This window comes from Ptychodera flava, chromosome 18 (assembly GCF_041260155.1).
Source record: "Ptychodera flava strain L36383 chromosome 18, AS_Pfla_20210202, whole genome shotgun sequence".
Lineage (NCBI taxonomy): Eukaryota > Metazoa > Hemichordata > Enteropneusta > Ptychoderidae > Ptychodera > Ptychodera flava.
In genome coordinates this window covers 35,398,101-35,417,165 of record NC_091945.1, presented here as the reverse complement: position 1 = coordinate 35,417,165, position 19,065 = coordinate 35,398,101, and the positions used below count along the sequence as shown (strand labels likewise).

The 19,065-nt window shown below is 35.2% G+C and overlaps 1 protein-coding gene across 3 annotated transcripts in view; it reads left to right on the top strand.

The window, feature by feature from the left end:
- LOC139117495 (lysophosphatidic acid phosphatase type 6-like) overlaps positions 1–19,065 on the top strand; it is a 158,180-nt gene that overhangs the window by 58,196 nt on the left and 80,919 nt on the right. For all 3 annotated transcript variants that reach the window (XR_011548546.1, XR_011548545.1, XR_011548547.1), the window contains exons 10-11: positions 15,919–16,043; positions 16,350–16,440. The gene's annotated coding sequence lies outside the window, so the exon portion shown is untranslated. The remainder of the gene's footprint in view (positions 1–15,918; positions 16,044–16,349; positions 16,441–19,065) is intronic.

The following is a 19,065-nucleotide window of genomic DNA, read 5'->3' as shown; positions in this document are numbered from 1 at the left end:
TGTACTTGTTTTTCTTCTAGAAATACAATCCAACTTTGAAATTACACCATCCATCCAAATCTCAATTACAGTCCAGTATAAAAGAATGACATCATATCTTGTGTTATAAATGACACCAGTGTTATGCCATTGGCACAGAATATCTATCATTTCTGAATTCCGCCTAACTTAGCAAATAGACATGATGAATGCTATCACTTCCAAAATGACCAATCACCAAGCACGTTATAAAGAACATAAAACTCCAACATTGTGAGCAAGAATCCAGCAGATTTATGTTTCCCATAGTCATCAAAGTGAATGAGAAGCAATCTGATTGGTTGAAACACAAAGTTGAATGATATCTTTCGTTCCCAAGGTCTATTTCTTTAAAGTCGTCAGCTGTAAAACGGAACAGTTGTGTTTTTATGAGCATGCCCATAACTTGATGTTGTCTGTTCAGTTTACTGTCAGTTCGTGACTGAGAGTTTATAATACAGCAAAGTAAGTTAGCTTGATGGTAAAACTGCTTGAGTAAAAGCCATGTGACAATCAACTATGCAGAGTGAAAAACTTCTCATAGAGAAGTGCCATGTACTGCTTGGAATATATGTCATTGATTATTAAAGAGCTTTAAAAATGATTTTGCTCAAGAATTCTCTTTCTCAAGTTGTCATATTTTAATGTGTATATGCAAAGTTTATAATATTTGTCACCTGCATATTAGCCAAACCAAAATCCACCATTTTTTACACACACAACCAGAGGAATGCCAAAGTCTCATAAACATGATAGATTTCCCTTTTTGTAGGATATCTTTTCAGATGAACTTGACATTCATGAGATAGCGTCAGGTAAAATTGCAAATGAAACGCCTTCAGGTAGGAGGTACTTTACATCCTGTAAACGTCTTGAAGGAAGTGTAGGAGAATGAACATCATTAACAAGGATGATAAACCAGGAAATGAAAGAGTATTACTAGAATACTGACCTCAGAAAATCCACCCAGAGCAGCTACAATGTTATACATTTCCTCCAATTATTTCCAATAAAGATTAAAAATATCAAGAGTGAATGTAATTACTCTGAGATGCACAAGTCTGCATGCTTTCAAAAAAGTATTCTACCAACTTTCTCTTGCTAAATGGTTTTCTCTCTATCTTTCTATCAAATTCAAGAGGGGAATTCATTTTGTTGTTTCATGTTGCTGTCAAGAGAGAAAAGAATGAAGTGGCTGCAAAGAGGAACGAAACTTTAGTGATTGCTAACTGAATCCAGCCAGAGTTCTTGTTACTTTTTGTGATATTGCTTTGCATGCCGTAAAACAGAGAATGAGGATACAAAAAATACATTCAGGTAGTAATTTTGGGTTTTGTTAGAATTTTTTCATGTGAAGAATGATGGGGAAATAGAGGGGTTTTCCTAAAACTTCAAAAGGAAAATAACATGAGATACTCTGGCTGAGAGAAAATTATTTTTTGCATGAACTATCATGAATGTTTGAGAAATTAACATCAAAACCAAAGTAGATTTTTTTATGATATCCCATTCTTTATTTGGCGACTGCTTACTTCTTCATTATAAATAATATTTTTTGTTCAAATCAGACACCATGTATCGAAAAAAATATACAGGTATGAGATTGGGTTTCTATGGAAATTACATAAAAGTAAAAATCCCATCATATTGAAGAAATGGAATTTCTTAAAACTCTAAATTACTCACTGCTCAACTTATCTCACATAAAATAGAAACAGGGCCCTCACACTGTAGAAGTGAGCAAGACCATTGCACAAAGATATGCATACAATTGGAGTGAAAAATGTTTGGTTAGGGCAATACCTATGATGATTTGAACATCAATTAGACCATTAAAACCAATGGAGGGTATTACAAATTTAGCATTGATGACTTGATAAGGACTCAACCAATGAATTTAGGTGTGTCATCCAGGAAGAGATATTGCAATTAAACTTCTTTGTAATGACACTTGCACACCGACAAACATTTACAAAGCACTCGCAGCCAGACACGGTGTCTCTGCTTTGCACTCCATTTCCTCCAAATGAATTTTTGACTTGCCTTTGCTAACCACTTTCCAACTTGCTTCATTTAATGCTGATGGAAACTGGCACCGCCAGGCGTCCTCCCCGACCGCCGCCGCCGAGCATTCACCCAAGATAAATTTTTTCTTGTAGTGATACCTCAGCAAAATCAAGGAATACACACCACATGAACCAACTTTAATCATCATACAGAAAAGATTCAGAGAATCAAACAAAGAGACATTGTGTTCAAATCTCAGCTTCATGGCAAATATCAAAATAAGTCATGTGATGTGATGTGTGAGAAGACTGGAAACTTTCATCGTGCTTGGAGACTGCCATCAAATGAAAAATTGCTGCAAACTTTGTATGAGAATAGATTACAAATCAATAAATCAGTCAGGATTTGTAAACAATGGAAGATTAATTAGATAATTATAATAAATCATAGTGAGATTTGTGACATCAGTCTGAGCATTTATAATACAATCTCCTCTTTGATCAGAGCTTTCTTTGTCTTGACTCATAATAATTAATGACCTGAGATTACAGAATGGAAGCCAGTCATGTTTCATTTGAAAAGAAGTATTGTTTGTAAACTGGCTGATGGAAATGGGAACAGTTCAAACAAAAATTTCAAGTACTTCCTGACAAAGAAATCCATTTTAAATATTTTAAATTTCCACCTGACTTTTAAAAGATACAGTTGTATATTCTGCATGTATACAATCCTGATATTTCATTGTGATCATTTCCAGTCTAGTCAAAAGATCTATGATGCAGTGAGGTATATATTTGATGGAGAATCTCTGTCTGTACAGTCAAATTAGAAATGAATTACTGGATTGAGTTGCTTTGATATTAAAGAAAGCATTTCATAGACAGTAGTTGAAAAAAGTGTTTATGCAATCTCCAGGCTTGGTTGCATTCTGCAGACTTCAATTCAATCATTCATGTGAATTTTGTTTTCTCTTCACCGTTCTGCCCGTGCATCTTCAAGACTTTTTTTATCAAAGATGGTATATAGTAACAGTTTTTGCTGTATCATTTTAGTCACAAACAGCAAATGTGTGAAAAAACTAGATAGGTAACAGAACTTTCTTGAAAAGAGGGACAGTCATACACACACACACACAACATTGGAGACATCTCTTGGAACATTGAAAGATTATTCTTGAGTGACAATCACAGATGTAACTGCCTAAAGTCATCAAGTGTTATGATCACAGTCACAGCTCAAGATACCTTGGTTTCATATCACTGTATAATAATCACAAAATCTGTAATAACATCATGGCTATTCACCAAATCTGAGGAAATATCAAGGCTGTTGTGTACAGTGCAACTGTTAATGGTTTGTGTTAGTTAATAGATATCTGCAAATTACAACTATTACATCATCAGCTGCATAATTCTGTGTGTATAGTAGCATTAGACTGGTCAGTGTTTTTTAAGATGTTTTTTTTATTCATAATCAGTGCTTCAAGTTGATGTTGCAGTCTATGACTTAAAATAGCCATGCAGAAGACATTGCTGTCTGTAGAATGAGTCAATTAGCAGAATCGTGACTCTCATAAATGCACTTCGCCTTGTGCATTCTCCTGGCCTTTAAGACGCAGTCAAGGAACGGTGGGCAGTAACTCATTAAGTCTAAAGGTGTTAGACCATTATCATCAACTCAACCTTGATATTTCACTTAATTTATGTTTTATCTTGTTATAGGGGCTCGTAAATGGCAAACTTAACACATTGTGTGTTTCTATTTGTTAATGAAGTGGACAGCTGCCACAAGACATTTTGAGTATTTCTGTTTCCACAAATGCTTTCCTTTAATTTGTAACTTCCAGATAACATCATCAACCTGCCCGTTTTGTAGGTCCTGTACATGACCATGCAACTTCAGTCCCTTTTTTGCCATTCACCTGATATCAATCAATCAATCTTCATTTTGTAGTGCAAACACAAAAAGAAGAATGATATTTGCTTCAGTATCCTCTGTATACAGATTATACAAGGTGCTTTCCATCAAATGAAATAATATGAATAATAATAAATCATATATTTATAAATTGTAGAAGGTATTGTATGCTTCCAATCATATGTGATAGAATATTTGACATTCAGAAAGAATCTTATGTAAACTTTAAAAAGGGAAGTTAAATCTGCAATGCAATCATCCTGGATTTCCGAAGCCACCATCATTAGAGAAATACTCTGTATAATGGAATGGACATGAGGAAAACATTTTTGTTTTGTTTCAGGCAAGATTACCTCTAACAGTCATTACACTTGTACATTATTGATGCAAAGTATATATGGTAACTTTAAAAACCCATAAGGGCAGTTCTCCAGTGCTCTTAGGTAATGGCAATTTTATAATAATTACCAAACAGGCGTCTTGATGGTTGCCTATGAGTGTAATTATGATTGCATAATCGTTAAGTTGGGTGTTGAATTGGCAATTACAAATCAGATGTAGTGATGTAGATTTCAAAGATATATAGTACATATATGACTATTAAGAGTGTAATGTGCTTGAGTAATGAGTAATTTGCTGTGATGAAGGTAGGTCAGTTACCTTGCCTTTGAATTAATATGGAAGACATATACTGGCAGGAACAGTGTTGGCCTTGAATGGCTGATCCGCAACAAGCCTGAAATTGATTGTCACTGTTTGAAATTCTTGGCTTATTTCTGACTGAGTTAGTGAAGATTCGCCAGCGGAATACAGATGACTAGTTGGCGTCAAGAGTCGGGGTGGTTCTTATTCAGGGGCATGTTTAATCCAGGTGCAATCTGACAGCCACACCTGTGGTAATTTTCCGTAGTTGGTAGGAGGCTGCTGTAATTACAAGCCGTCGGTTCAGATACTGTCAAGCATGACATTATTTACAGGTTTTGGTTCACTTGCTTTTATTCCGGAAAGTCAGGCACTTTCAACTCCGAGATTGATATTATGTTACTATGTAATGGTACAGTGGACAGGACTGATAGTGATGATATATACATTGACATGTCTTGCCTGATGGTTCTATATTCTTATATAGTTTTACTGAGAACGAGACATATTTGTGCTTGTCATATCAGAAACAGAGCTCAGTGTAGGGGCAGTAAGCCAGGTACATTTGAGGAAAGAGCCCTTAACCTTCAGTGTTCATCAGTGAATTGATCAGCAATGATATATTGTTGATTGATTCATATGGAAAGTAATATCTTGTACAATATATGAGACAGGAGAGGTGAGGTGAAATCATATCCCTACTCTACACTTCCAAAACCCAGCTAAACAAACTGAGAAATATACCATATAGTCTCCAGATACTACTAATTATTATTGTATTATAATGATCATCAAATTTTCATATTTGTTCATTTTTCTGCCTTTTATTTATTGTGACTCCAAGACTGCCAAACAATCTGCCTGACTGGTTTCAATCAGGAATCTATTTCAGAATCAATGGATCAACCATTGAACTTAATCTTTGCTGCAAGTTTCAGTAGAGTTTGTTCAAAAACAAATTGAAAAACCATTTCATCAATGGTGTGGACATCACTATTCTCCCTAGGAGACATAATCACCATTGAAGGCCTATAGCCATAATCCTTTACAACCCAGGCATGTGTAACAACCCTGTTCTGAGTCAGACCAAATTACAGCCAGGTTTAACAATAATCCAGGTCTGAAAATCTCCTGGCTCAACAACAGCTGACCATTTGAAGGAAGTCTGCCTTTGTTGTATTTGATGGCTTTGATAAATTACCCATTGCTTCAGGGGTACACAAAGCATATAGGAGATCTCACCGGTAGCCATGACCTGAATTGCATTAGTTAGAACATCTCTTTCACATTGAAAAAATCTATTGTTTACAAGATATTCCACCAAAATTGTTTTAACATAATATTTTATTATGATCATCAAAATGAAACAAAATTCACTTTCTGAAAAAAGTGTAATTTTAAATTTTTTGAAATATTATGAAAATCTGTCAGTCTGTTCAGTAGCAATTGTGACAGACAAGGTGACCATTGCAACTCTATATGGTATCTGTGTAAGGATTCCCTGTGTAACTCAGGCAGCTTTGGTAGACTAAAATGAATAGATTTAGTTAGCTATTTGCCAACTGAACTTGAGTGATTACTTGTATCTAACAGCGCCATTGTATCAGATCACAAAATCGTAAAGTGAGTCCGAATAATAACTGCATCTAACAGCACCATTGTGCGATATCGTCTCCTGAAAATTAAAAAGTCATTCCTTTTCCTCTTTTGTCATGCAAGTCTTCTACTAGAGAGTGAAATAATGTAAAAGGAGGTCATAGATGCATTCTTTAATACTTTTTTTCAAAGGTCACCCTAGTGATTTGAGCAGTTTCTCTAGATGAGATATCTTTGTAAGTGAACATGAGACAGCACTAAGATTTCAACAATCTTCACTTAGCTTTGTCAAAATGACTCCAGGCAGTAGCATTAATAACAAACTGCTTGACAAGTGTACCAATATAGTGTATTAGAATATAAGTATTATCATGATGGATCACACAATGTACACAGTCTAACGATGTCGTACTTAGTCAAGCAGACTACATGGTACGTCTGTTGATATTTGTCATTTTCAGTGAGTCATTGTGGCTTTGGCATCAGATATTTAATTGCCCCTTGTAGAAATCCCTAAACCGCATTGTCTTCCCGTATGTCGTCATGAGCTTAACTTTGTGGACAGTGTGTGAATGCTGAATGATGTAGGAAGAAGTTGTACGGTCATGTACAGTTGAACAACTTGACAATTCATCCTCATCGTACTGAATTTGGTGTTTCAAACATTGAGTTATCTATGTAGTTTACAATGCTGAGAGTGCTTTTTTGAAATTTCCATGTCAAACACATCATGATTTCACAGTAACTGCAGCATGGGGAAAAGTTTTCTATGGAATAATTTCATTGCAAAATACATTTGGGTTGGGATCTGAGTAATTTGGGTTCTGTGCCACCTGGGTGCCTGAGATCCTAACCTAACTGACTGTAGTGATTGATGAACGTTATGAAAAGTGACCTGTCCGCTCAACAGTATTCAATATTTCACACAAAAAACTGCAGAAATGATTTAATTTCATCGCATATCGAATGATTCATATTAAATATTGACCAATGAAGGAAGTTCCGTTGTCGTTATGGTTTCTTATTTCAGAATAGTGCAACAGAAATTAAATCACTGCACAGCATGTAAACTAAGTTCACTACTGAGACACTGCGTATGAAATTCTACATTTATTTACAAAGCAGATCCTGTCAAGATTTCTTGACCAAAAATGAATAAAATTGGTCATTGAAAACTCATTGAATGATAAATATTTGGCCGTAGATGGAACAAATTGAAATATAATCTCCCCAAGAAGCCAATAGAATAATTTGAACACAAGATAGTTTTCGAAAAAAGTGTTCTTTAAAAATGAAAACTAAATCCTACCATGTACGAATATAAAAATTTCACCATAAAGTGAACAAGTTCATTTTGAGATTATGTCTAGAAACAATCAAATTTGAAAGCTGTCCGATAAGGAGAGTCCTCTCCAGAAATGTGGAAATCCAAGTGTCAGGCATCTGGACCAGCAGTATGTGAGAAGAAGTTCAAATCGTAGTACTATAATATCTAAAAAGTTTGCGTATGATGACAGAAACAGATCTTAAATGAATGATGATAAACAATCATCTGTTGAGTAAGTTCTCAATATTGTAGAGCTACAATATTTAAGAAGTTTTGGTCGCCTATACCATTAGGTTTTAATGTTCACTAGAAATGTACTCTACTGTAGCAGCCATTAATAGCAAGATTTCAAAAAGAATAACTTTCACAATTTAAGATACAGAAACTGGGTAGGATTATATTGAATCATACTGTCCATAGCAAAACACTTAGTGAAAGATGGCATTTTCAATATAAGAATTAATATATGTACCTTGTGTTTTAGAAAAGTATGTAAAGCTAGGATTGTCTGTATCTCATGTCTGTTGTTTTTGTGTAAAACTGCCATTAATTATCATATCATGTTAATAAATTCTCTCTCAATTCTACCAAAATTATGTTAGCATCTGCCATCATTTGGTACAATGTTCCTTGTAAAGCAAAATTTTCCTAATGCATTGTGGGTAAAGATTTCAGCAATGATGTAGGCTAGGATGTAGGCTAGCATACTGTCAATACTCAAAGCACAGACGCTCCTTGCTACCAACTGTGCTAGCAAACTAACCATGTAGTACTGTAAATGTACAAGGGTTATATCAAATTACATAGTAACATAAAGATGCTGACCTCCTATGGTACACCCTTTCTGTTATAATCACAGTCGTTTTGCATCAAACAGGTGTACTTTGCAATTATTTTAGTCTGGCAAATGGTAAGGCTGGGAAAAGATGATGGAATAAATATGAATGTCACGGCAACAAGGGCAGACATGAATTCATCTGCATATCCATCAAGCAATAATATGTCTCATAAACACTGAATTTCAATCTTCATTTTATTAAAGGACTGCTCCTTTTCCATGGTAAACATTTTTTTTCCAATCAAGAATCTGAGCCCTGATGAGATATTCACTGGAGAGTTCAGATAGATAGGAGTGCACAAACAACTGGTGCCAGCGAGTCGGGAACATGCCCACGTCTTGTGCAGATGGAATTTTTAAACTGTATTTAGCTTGAATCAGGCCTGTAATCACTCAGACATGTGTGATTAATTCTACAAAATGCATTGTAAGCCAGGCCACATTTTTGCATATCCTGGCTCACACTGCCTAGTACTTCTCAAATGTGTCGTATTGATTGGCATCAGCTCCTGGAGAATACACTGAAATTGATTTGGTGCCCGATCACCTCTTTTGGTGAGATGAGAACAGTGGACATCATTCATGTCAATAAATGTGAAATTTTTATCAAGACAGGTGATACAGGCTTTAATATGTGTGTGATCCGTGGTGGAATATCTCTCAATGTTATCGAGAGTGTCAAAAAAAGTATAATGGCATGGAAATAAGATAATTATAAATTGTGATCATTATTTGACAAATCTGTACCTGTCAATCACTGCAAATAATCTATGTGAATAAACTCTCTTTAGAATAACGCATTGTCTGAAAATACAAAAATAATGGGCTTTATATAACACAACGTTAGACAAACAATGTATATTAGTTTGAGCTCATTTAGGGTGTCTTTCCATCATAGTAGATATGGTCCAAAGTGTTTTGTTTTAATGGGAAATAGTAGGAAGTCTTTACCACAGCAATTCCCTGCTAGCCAAACACCCTGCTGTGAAAGTCAGGCAGGATAACAATAGGGTAAGGCACTTAGCATTGAGAACATGATGGAAACCCAGTGATGTTGTAAGTAAACTCTTTGTTTGATATTGATAAAGATGGACGTATAGTACAGTGCAGTCTGAAGCAGGAAGAGTTCATTTTGTAGGGAAGGAGGGGTATTTTTGTAGTATACTGGAGATATGATATACCGTACTGTAAAATAATGATTGTTAGCTCTCTCTCTCTCTCTCTCTCTCTCTCTCTCTCTCTCTCTCTGAGTTTGCCATTTCAAATTGACTGTAAGGCTACATCATTATTTTAGAGAGTTACTTCACTCATTCTTTCCTTTCCTGTAGTTTCAAATTTCACTTTAGCAAGGAACAGTTATGTCTTAGGTGCAGTTCTATTTCTTTTACGGGTTCATGCAAATGTGGTTTACCAGAACTGTTCTAACTCAATCTGAGCGTTTTCTTTAAATGTTAATTCAAAATATATTATAAACTCACCTGTAAGATGGTTGAAAATTCAGCCTTTTATGTCAGTCTGTTTTTAAATTAGTGATGTTGAAGTATCTTTGCATTTTTTCTTATTTTCAGAAAGGTCTGTGATAGTGATAATATGACATTTTCTGGAAGTTATCATTTAAACTAAATTAAAAAAACATCTGCATTATTGCTAAAATCACAGCATCTTCTTGTTACGATATTCCAAATTAAGCTGCACATATGTCAAGATGTATGAAAACTGTGACTGTAATACCCCCTAAAAAGAATGGTTTGTGCCTCACACAATAAGGTTAATGAAAAGCTGAAAAGAATTGGCGTAACTTTATTGTGCAATTGAGATTTAACAGTTTTGTAGAATACACTGTCATATATGAGTCATGCTTCTGGTTTTGTGGACAAAGTACTTAAATGTTCACAGCTATTGTGATAGTAGTGCCATTGCGCTATTTGAAGATTACTGTCTTTGTGAATTAGTTTCAGATTCCAGTTCAACACCTCTTAGTTTCCCTCAAGGCAGCAAAGCATACGGATACAAACTGTTCAGGTTGACTTGATGTCAAAAAATGAAGCCAGTTCAAAAAAATTTATGATGCTATTGTGCTGTTGTCCTTTAAGAAAATGGAAAGATATCTTTTGTTATATGTTTCCAAAGTGAAGACTTCTTCATCCGTTATTGTCTCTCTGTAATTGTATTAAAATTCCTATAGCCGTAAAAGGAAAGATTTTAATTCTGGATTTGGACTGTTTCTGAGATGGCATGCTTTTATAGTCTATAACATCTTGACGTCATGTACGCACATCAAGAAAGCCATGAAAGTGTATGTGAGTAGATTTGTTAGCCAGATCTGACTTTTATTGATGATTATGAATTTAAGGCTGGCTTGGATATTGACTTGATTGTGGTTTATTGCTGGCTAGGTTGAGTACGTGATTTCAAGGTACCGTAAGTGACACAACGTATCAGGGCTCTTGTCAGTTGTATCAATATAAAACACTATATCAAATACCACTCACTGCGCACACCGCCCTTCACTGTCAGACAATGTGACGCCAGACCGTCATCTCACCGAAAAATTGCCATTTACTGCCGTTCGTAAGGGAGTATCGTCTCCGTTGATTGATTCTACTTCGGGTTTCAGCACATTTGGTATTGAATGATTTTAATTTCTGTGCATTTATTGAGATTGTGTGAAGCTATGTAAAGGGAAGTTCAGCCAAAGCAATTTTGCATCGCCAACTGGTGATGTAAATTAAACAATAAGATAAAAAGTTTCAGATTAATATTTTTCCCATTACACTAATCTGTTGTTAATATTCCTAGACAGTGAAATGATCTGAAATCTGATCCATGTCTGAATCCAAAGCTGCTATGATTGCCTTTTGCGTCATGTCTTTCCATGTGACACACCTGGAAATAAACGGGAATCATGAACCATAAAAGATCGGCCACAATCAGATTTGAAACAAAATAACCAACCCTTGCAACCACAGTAGAAACAGCTGCCGCAGTGATAAAGTTTCTGAGAGGAGTGTTCTGAGGAAAGGGCCATTTCAAAACCAGTAGCAATGGTTGATTAAAATAGGAATTGGACAGATATATGACAGAGAGTGACAATAGGTCAGGGTAGCTGAAAGTAGTGCTGAAGAAATCTGAGCATGTAAAGAATTCAAAGCTGGGATATTCTTTGATTGCCTGACTGCAGTGAAAGAGATCATTTTCTACAAACTCAACTCTCATGCTGTGTAATGTAGGCAGTTGTAGTTTGGATTCTGTTCCTCAAATATCATTCTGAATTGTCATTATTTTTCTTCTATATCTAGACAATGCAATGCGTGCATTATGATTGCTGTATTGGATTACATTCACCAGTAAATAATGACAACATCAAAGTTTCAGAAAGTACTGGCTAGTGAGATAATCACCATACCTGCCCAGTGTGGCCAGTATACTGTAAAACACTTTGAATAACCTGCATGCTTTTTTAGCGATTTTGGATTTCACTGCAATCAGCGGGTTTTTAATTTAGCTGAAAAGACATCTTGAACATAGTAAATATGGGGAAAGTTTAAAATAGCAGCATCTCTTAAATTAGAGAATTTAAACACTTAGCTATTAAAATTAGCTGAGAAAGGATGCAAGCTGAAGAGGCTTGTTTTACTTTATTTTGTCCAGACTGATGCACAAAATCTGTGTAGTGAAAAGTTCATCAGTATGCCATATGCAAATACTTAACACCTTTGAACACCAGGACTTCTTCTGCAACGAACTGTCTTATTCCCTGATATGATCCCCTATGCAACAAATACCTGGTACTGTGATGTTAATTACTTTCTACCTCCAGCATAGACTTGATGAAATCTACCAGGAGTATTTCTCGTATACTCAGTTGAACTTTGAAGACGTATGATGAGCAATTAAGCAAATAATAGATAGTTATAGTAGATTATGTTAAATTTTATACAGCTTATATATTCTGTACGATTATGGTTCATTCTTGTTTTGCAGATAACTGTCAATCTAAAATGTTGCAAGAACATCATATGTATTGGTGATTTTTTCTACAAATATTTCACCACAGACCAGAAAAGACACTTCCTTCTCTAATGGGTTTGATTCCCAGTGCTCAGTACATTCATGGTCCTTTAACAGTTACAGAAAGCTGTATCTTCAGGAACCCTACAGCTAGCTGCCAGTGGTATATTCATACACTACAAGTGAGACTGCCTGGTGAGACACATTCTGTGTGTTTACTCCAGTTCAGATCTGCAGACACCATCATTTTGTGGTCTGCAGTATTAAAGTATCTGGGAGGTCCATGCAAGAATTATTTCAGTATCATTTAGCATCCATCAATCTTTGGACATTGAACTTATTTAACATGTCAGAGTCTACAGAAATGCAGACGGTATATTCTCACATTGCAGTACATACAGTGGGAGCAGTACAAAAACCCCATTTCAAACAGTCTGATCAGATAGTCGGAATTCATTCCCCGGAGAAATCCATCATCTGGGAAGATGATTATAGAGAGAGTTTACCGGATAAACATTTTGGAAGGGAGACAAGTTTTATGATCTGAAATGAGACTTGGCAGGATGTTGAATTTACATGTCGCCATCCGACTAATCTGTGTTGCACATCGCTGTCATCATGATGAGAACAAATCTAAGCGAGGTCAATTTAGTCAGATAGAAAATTGACAGAGTTAATGAAAACAGCAGGGGAGAGTTTTAAATCATGATTTCTTCATTGTGGTCACAAATTGTGTGAAATTGAGACTTAGCAAGACTTCTGAGAGGAACATTGGATTATTTCAATAATTTATTACAGTGAACACGAATCAGTAATTCAGCAACTGCTGAATAGTTGAGCAGTGTTGTTCTGATAACTTTTAGATGCAAGGGTAGACTTTCTTGATAAAACCTAGTTCCAGTTTCAAGATACTGAGAAAATTTGATCTGGCTCGTCAAAGTCTACCAATCAGTCAGTCTGATGGGTTCTTAGTTTGTAATTGCCAAGCATAAGTCCAAAGTTTTACACTACACATATACTTTATTTTTATGTTTATTAATAGTTAAGTAAACGCTGACATTTTGTCATTCAACACGATTAATATTCATGTTACTACTACATATAGCTATGGTTTATGTACTAGGCAATCCAAAAGGCAAAATAACTATGTTGAAAATAGGAAGAGGATACCGTGTACGTTTTTAATTTCAGTAAAAGTTTTCACAGTTTTGAAACATGTTACTAGTAATTTCTCTCAAAGAAGCAAATGGTTTCTCAAGTCATTATTTGATACTAAAGTTTCTTGAAAGTGTGTATGTCAATTCAAAAGTCATGGATATTTAAATTCTGAATAGTAGATTTTGTTAGTAATATTTCTTAAATATTGGTGGACATAGATACATTGTAATGAAACTCATTACATAGAGGTCAAAGGTCAAGAAATGAAATGGCACCTTTATCTGCATATTGATGGCATATTTGGGATTGTAACATTCACCCAATAAACCTCAGAAAGTGACTGAAGTCATTCTAAATTCACTCAGATTTATGTCCTAGGTTATTTTTCTACTTTTCTGAGCTGGTCAGCTGAGTCAGCGCAATATCCTTGTAGAGAATTACCCAACCACAACTCTTATAGCTCCTGCATTCAGTGTACGTTCTGCGAACACTATGAATTCACCAGAAGCAAAACCACATTGTGGAGTATTAGGCTAGTTTTGTGCATGACTATGCATATTTTAGCAGCTTTTCCGCTGACTACATCTGAATGAGATACTCAGCATGCCTCTGATTATTTGTGAAGCATGAAGGGTATCGTGTCGTGTTGAATAACATTAGAAAATTATACTTTGTGACACTGGTTAACAAGTTGAATTAAAAGATTAACGGTATTAATTTCGTTCCTGTTTACTTAGGGTGGATAATGAGGGTGATTTTCCTCTCTGTGTTGTCACGGTAACGCTCAACTAAGAACACTTAGCATGCATGGGACAAAGTCGAAAAGGTGCATGCATGTGATATGAAGATAACACTATCAGCTTTGTATGGAAATTTCAGATGCATATTGCCATGGAGACTGACTTAATGTGTTCAAAATGATCATGTGGGTGTTGCCAAGATTTTGAATGAGAGAATTTCATCAAGGATAATGAGTTTAAAATTAGTGATAAATGGATGATTAATTGGAGCTTATTAGTGGGGGATGAGAGGAGGATACTAGAGAATTACAATAAAAAATCGAAGTCAGTGGTGGCTTAGAATAAGACTGTAGTGTTTTTCTTCAGATTTTGAGTTAGAAGTTTGAGATACCGTGGGAATGTAAAGACTCTTAAATTCCCATTCTCAAACTTCAAAGTGGTCAGGAGCTGATTATTTGAGTGAGATCTGACATTGGGGTTAGCAAGCCAAGACTGGAGATAGTTGGCTGAGAATGGAATTTACTGATTCTGAGATTTCTGGTGATGAACTGAGAGTGAGCATGTACAGGTCTGAGAATGGAAACCAGATATCAGAGATTAGAAGCTATGGGCCAAGGCTGGAATATTGTTGTGTGAGCTTAGGAAGCACTATTCCTAGATTGGGAGTTGCTGAACTGACAATGGGAGGAAATGTTCCAAAGTTTGGAACTGTAGCCAAGAATGTACATTTTTCGTCTAGAAAGTGATTTTTAGCGGACTGAGATTTGACTTTTAAGGTTGATAATGGAAAGTAATGGTCTTAGAATTAGAGTTTTATAGTGATTAGATATTGGATTCAGTAGTCTTTAAGATCAGAGTTTTGAAGCTGAGACTAGGAGTTCATTTGATGAGAATTGACATAAGATTCAGAGTTGGAAAAGTGCAAATGAAATTTTGTAATCGAGGAATGTGAGTTACCAGGAATGCTTATTGAATGGGATTTAAGGATCTGAGATTGGGATTAGTGGGATTGGACAGAGAATTAATGGTTTAAAGATTGTGTGTTAGTGGGCTAAGAACTGGAGTTACTCCACTGAGTATAGGAGATATAAAGCAGATTAAAGTTTAATTAAGATGTTGAGGATACACCGTGGAAACTGTTGAACAAACTGAGAGTAGAATGGAGAGCTTGAGAATGGGGCTTAAAAATGAGAATTGAGATTTTGAGAATTTTTGAAAGTTGATAACGAAAGCTTTAAAGTCAAGTTGAGAATTGGGAGATGATTTGTGAATTTCTGTTCATTGAAGTTAATGTAGAGGGATGAGAATATATTGATAGGTTGAAAATTGTTGAAAATATTGATAATGGAAGCTGATAATGTTAGAATGAAAGTTCCTAAATTATAATGATGATAGTCTAAGCATTAGCGACAGAGATTGCTGAAAGGAGAAAGATTTTGTGCAGAAATTATCAAGATATGTTGGAGATTTAAGTATGGTTGTATCAAGAAACAAAGATTCGTCCTAATAGAATGATCATATCTACTCATGAAAGAAAGTGTTCAGCACGTATTCATTATAATTAACAGTATACAATGGAAGGGTATCTCTCAGATTGGAAATGGAATGTTACCTGTGACATATTTGTTCTGTGCTTATTATGATTCCATATTTAATTCTTTCAGGAATTGAAAATCAAAAGCTATACAGCTCTGAGGAAGTACAGCTAGCACCAGTAGTCCTTGTAACTGCCATTCATTGCTGAACCAAGAGTTTGTAGATGACAATGTTGTAGGTGTTGTAGGAACCGGTTAGTTGTTTTTTTATTCGATAAATGTTGGTTAGCAGTGAACTTTGATGAAACTTAGGAGTAAGATTGGCATAGAATTTGAATGTCTTCAATATTGATTTACAATAACCAAAATTACAGTGACGTTTCATAAATAGGCAAGGACTTCAATGCACATTTGATGTTTAAAACAATCAAACTATAACAAACTAATATACAGTATTGTTTATCTTCCATGGCAAAACAACATTTCTTGAAAATTACTCATTAAAAAAAATCTTCATCTTTTTGCTACTAGTATTTTCCCTGTTCTTGGTATTTCAACAGGTATAAAGGTCAGACACATTGACCAAACATATCTGTTATAGCATTTGGACAGGAGCTCAGAAGACCAACGTAACAGGCACAGCTCCACTTGGTAAGTGAGCATTTACATTTCACCTTTCACATTTCACCTTACCCTTTCTGAAAAATGGTAATACCATGGTTACCATGTTTTGCGTTCACTGTGGTAAACTCAGGAGTGAAACCAATAACACATATAAATGAAATAATTTAAATTATTGTATTAAAACCATATAAACAGTGTTTGTTTATGAAACAGAAAGACATACATGCCCACAAACAATATCAAATGGGCCATTTCTGAAATAAATGTAAGCATTTATGCAGAGTGTATTGTTATCATTTAAATATGCAAATCAACTGATAATGAGTCTATCAATGGACAATGTCCATGAGACTTAACTTTCATACCATTGGACATTAACAATGAAACAGTGACCAATGCTTCTATTCCTCATAAACTGACACCTGTTGATATTTTAATGTACAGTATGATTTCTTATGTTATATGTTGCTGTGTAAATGAGAGTTTTGATTGATTTGCCATGTTTTAGCAAATAATTGGCTACTAAATATTTTTTCAGGCCTGAACTCTCATGATTTAGTTATGGTACCAGAAAGTCAAGTATTGGAGGGTCTAAGTAGTTTACAAACAAAAACAAAAACTTTCTTTTCCAAAAAGAACTGACTTGTTTGGTAAAAGATCATTACTTGAACAAATAGGAAGTAAATTGCAGGAGAAAATGAAACATTTGATTGATGAGTACAGCTAGACACTCATCAGCAAGTCAAAATGACTCAGATATAGCTTCCACTGAACATAATAAATCTTTATGAGAAATATTAATATCCAAAGTCAATGGCAAGGAAAACATTAATCACATTAAAGAGCAAAAATGTTTGACACTTTAATTTTGACTGAAAAGGAGCACAATGGTGTGTCACTGTGTTGCGTATGCTCCAGTCATTTTAAACTAATCCTGTCAAATGGCTAGAGTGTAATTCATCATCTCAGATGTAATATCTTGGAAATTTAAATGCCTGCAGCAGTGATACTGGTTTTCTCTGTCTTTTGAAATAACATAACAGTTCTGATTGCTTTTCCGATGGAAAACTAAATTGTTGCTCCAAACAGCTACTTGTGTAATTGGATACGCAAGACACAAGCTTTTTTGTCTTTGTTTATTATACAACAAAATTTGTTTATGAATAGTAATGACAGTGTTAATCATTAACAAGAGTTGAATCAGGGATGGTTGTGTAAGACAGGTAATCCTGCCTGATTATACCATAATGTATTATATACCCATTCTGCTTCTAGGGATCAAAAAGTCAAAAGTTTATAAACAAAGAAGGAATGTTCAAACAGAGTTTATTCAATGCCAGCTTTGCCAGTGCAATACTAACAGTAAAGTTGATTAGAACAAAGGGAGACAGTCTCAGAAAGTGCCATCAGATGGCAGCCTTAAGTCACAGCATTGTGTCATAGCATCAGGGACATCACCATTCCTGTGAGTCAGAGCTGTTGTTTCCCCGCCACTATATCAAATCTCATGGTCACATATGCAGCCATTGCTGCAAAGATGTCAGTGGTTCACAACAATTGGAAATTGCTGGTTTCCTCATAATCCTCATTCATTTGTAAAATCATGTAAATACAAACTATTCTTACTTGACAAAAACACCTGCTTAACACATCTCTACTTGACTGATAGATTCTGAAACTAACATTTACAATGTTCAAACAGGTACTAGAATCTAAAGTAGAGCCTAACTGAGAAATCAGACATTGTCTGAAACTTGTTGTGACATCTTCAGTTGAAAAAGGAAATGAAAATTATACAGTAGAGGCCATGACAAATCTAGGTTATTATGGCAAGTGAAAAATTAACATCTCAAATACACACATTAGCGTTAATGATTTGAATATATTTCAATGCTTTTGGGGAAGGCTTGATCACACTGAAACTTTCTTTTGAATTTTTGAATGAAAAATCATTAAAATAATGAGGACGTCATTGATACAGCCGATGACAATGGACACATCTTCATCTGTATGAGTATTTACACTATCAGCTAATTTCTCATGACAGTATGTGGAAGATGAAAGCAAGTCTGTAAAAGATTGGTAGTACATCAAGCAGATGTACTGCAGGTGTACAGGTGTATTTTATTTAGAGTAGTAGCTGTGAAAGTGTTGAAGTCAGTCTGTCTGATCTCTCATTCTTCACATTGTTACTTTTTCAGTTGTGTACTTTGACAGATGCCAAGAGTCTGCCAGAAAAAACACACTTCCAAGCAATCACCTGTCCCACTCTCCTGTGAATCTCATCTGCTCCTTTTGAAATCAATTTGATGTACAGTTGACCCATGGACCTTAGGTCTACTTGTATTCCATGTAATTTTTGTCTCAGTAATGATAGAAATTGGTCAGTATCTGTAGGTTTCTTTAGTTCCAGATGATTTGAAGACAGCTTTTCATCAAGAATGCTTGTCAAATTTAAGATACTGATACTTCTATTTCTAGACTTTGGTTTCTTCTGCGATTTATACTTTTTCATTAGATGGCTTTGAAGAGTTGTACTTGGTTGTGTAATTTCCTTTGTGTTGGTTGTCAAAGACTTCACTGTGCCAGCATATTAATAATGCATACAAACGAAAGCTATGAACTCTGTAAAGCACTTCTTTCTTTCTTTCA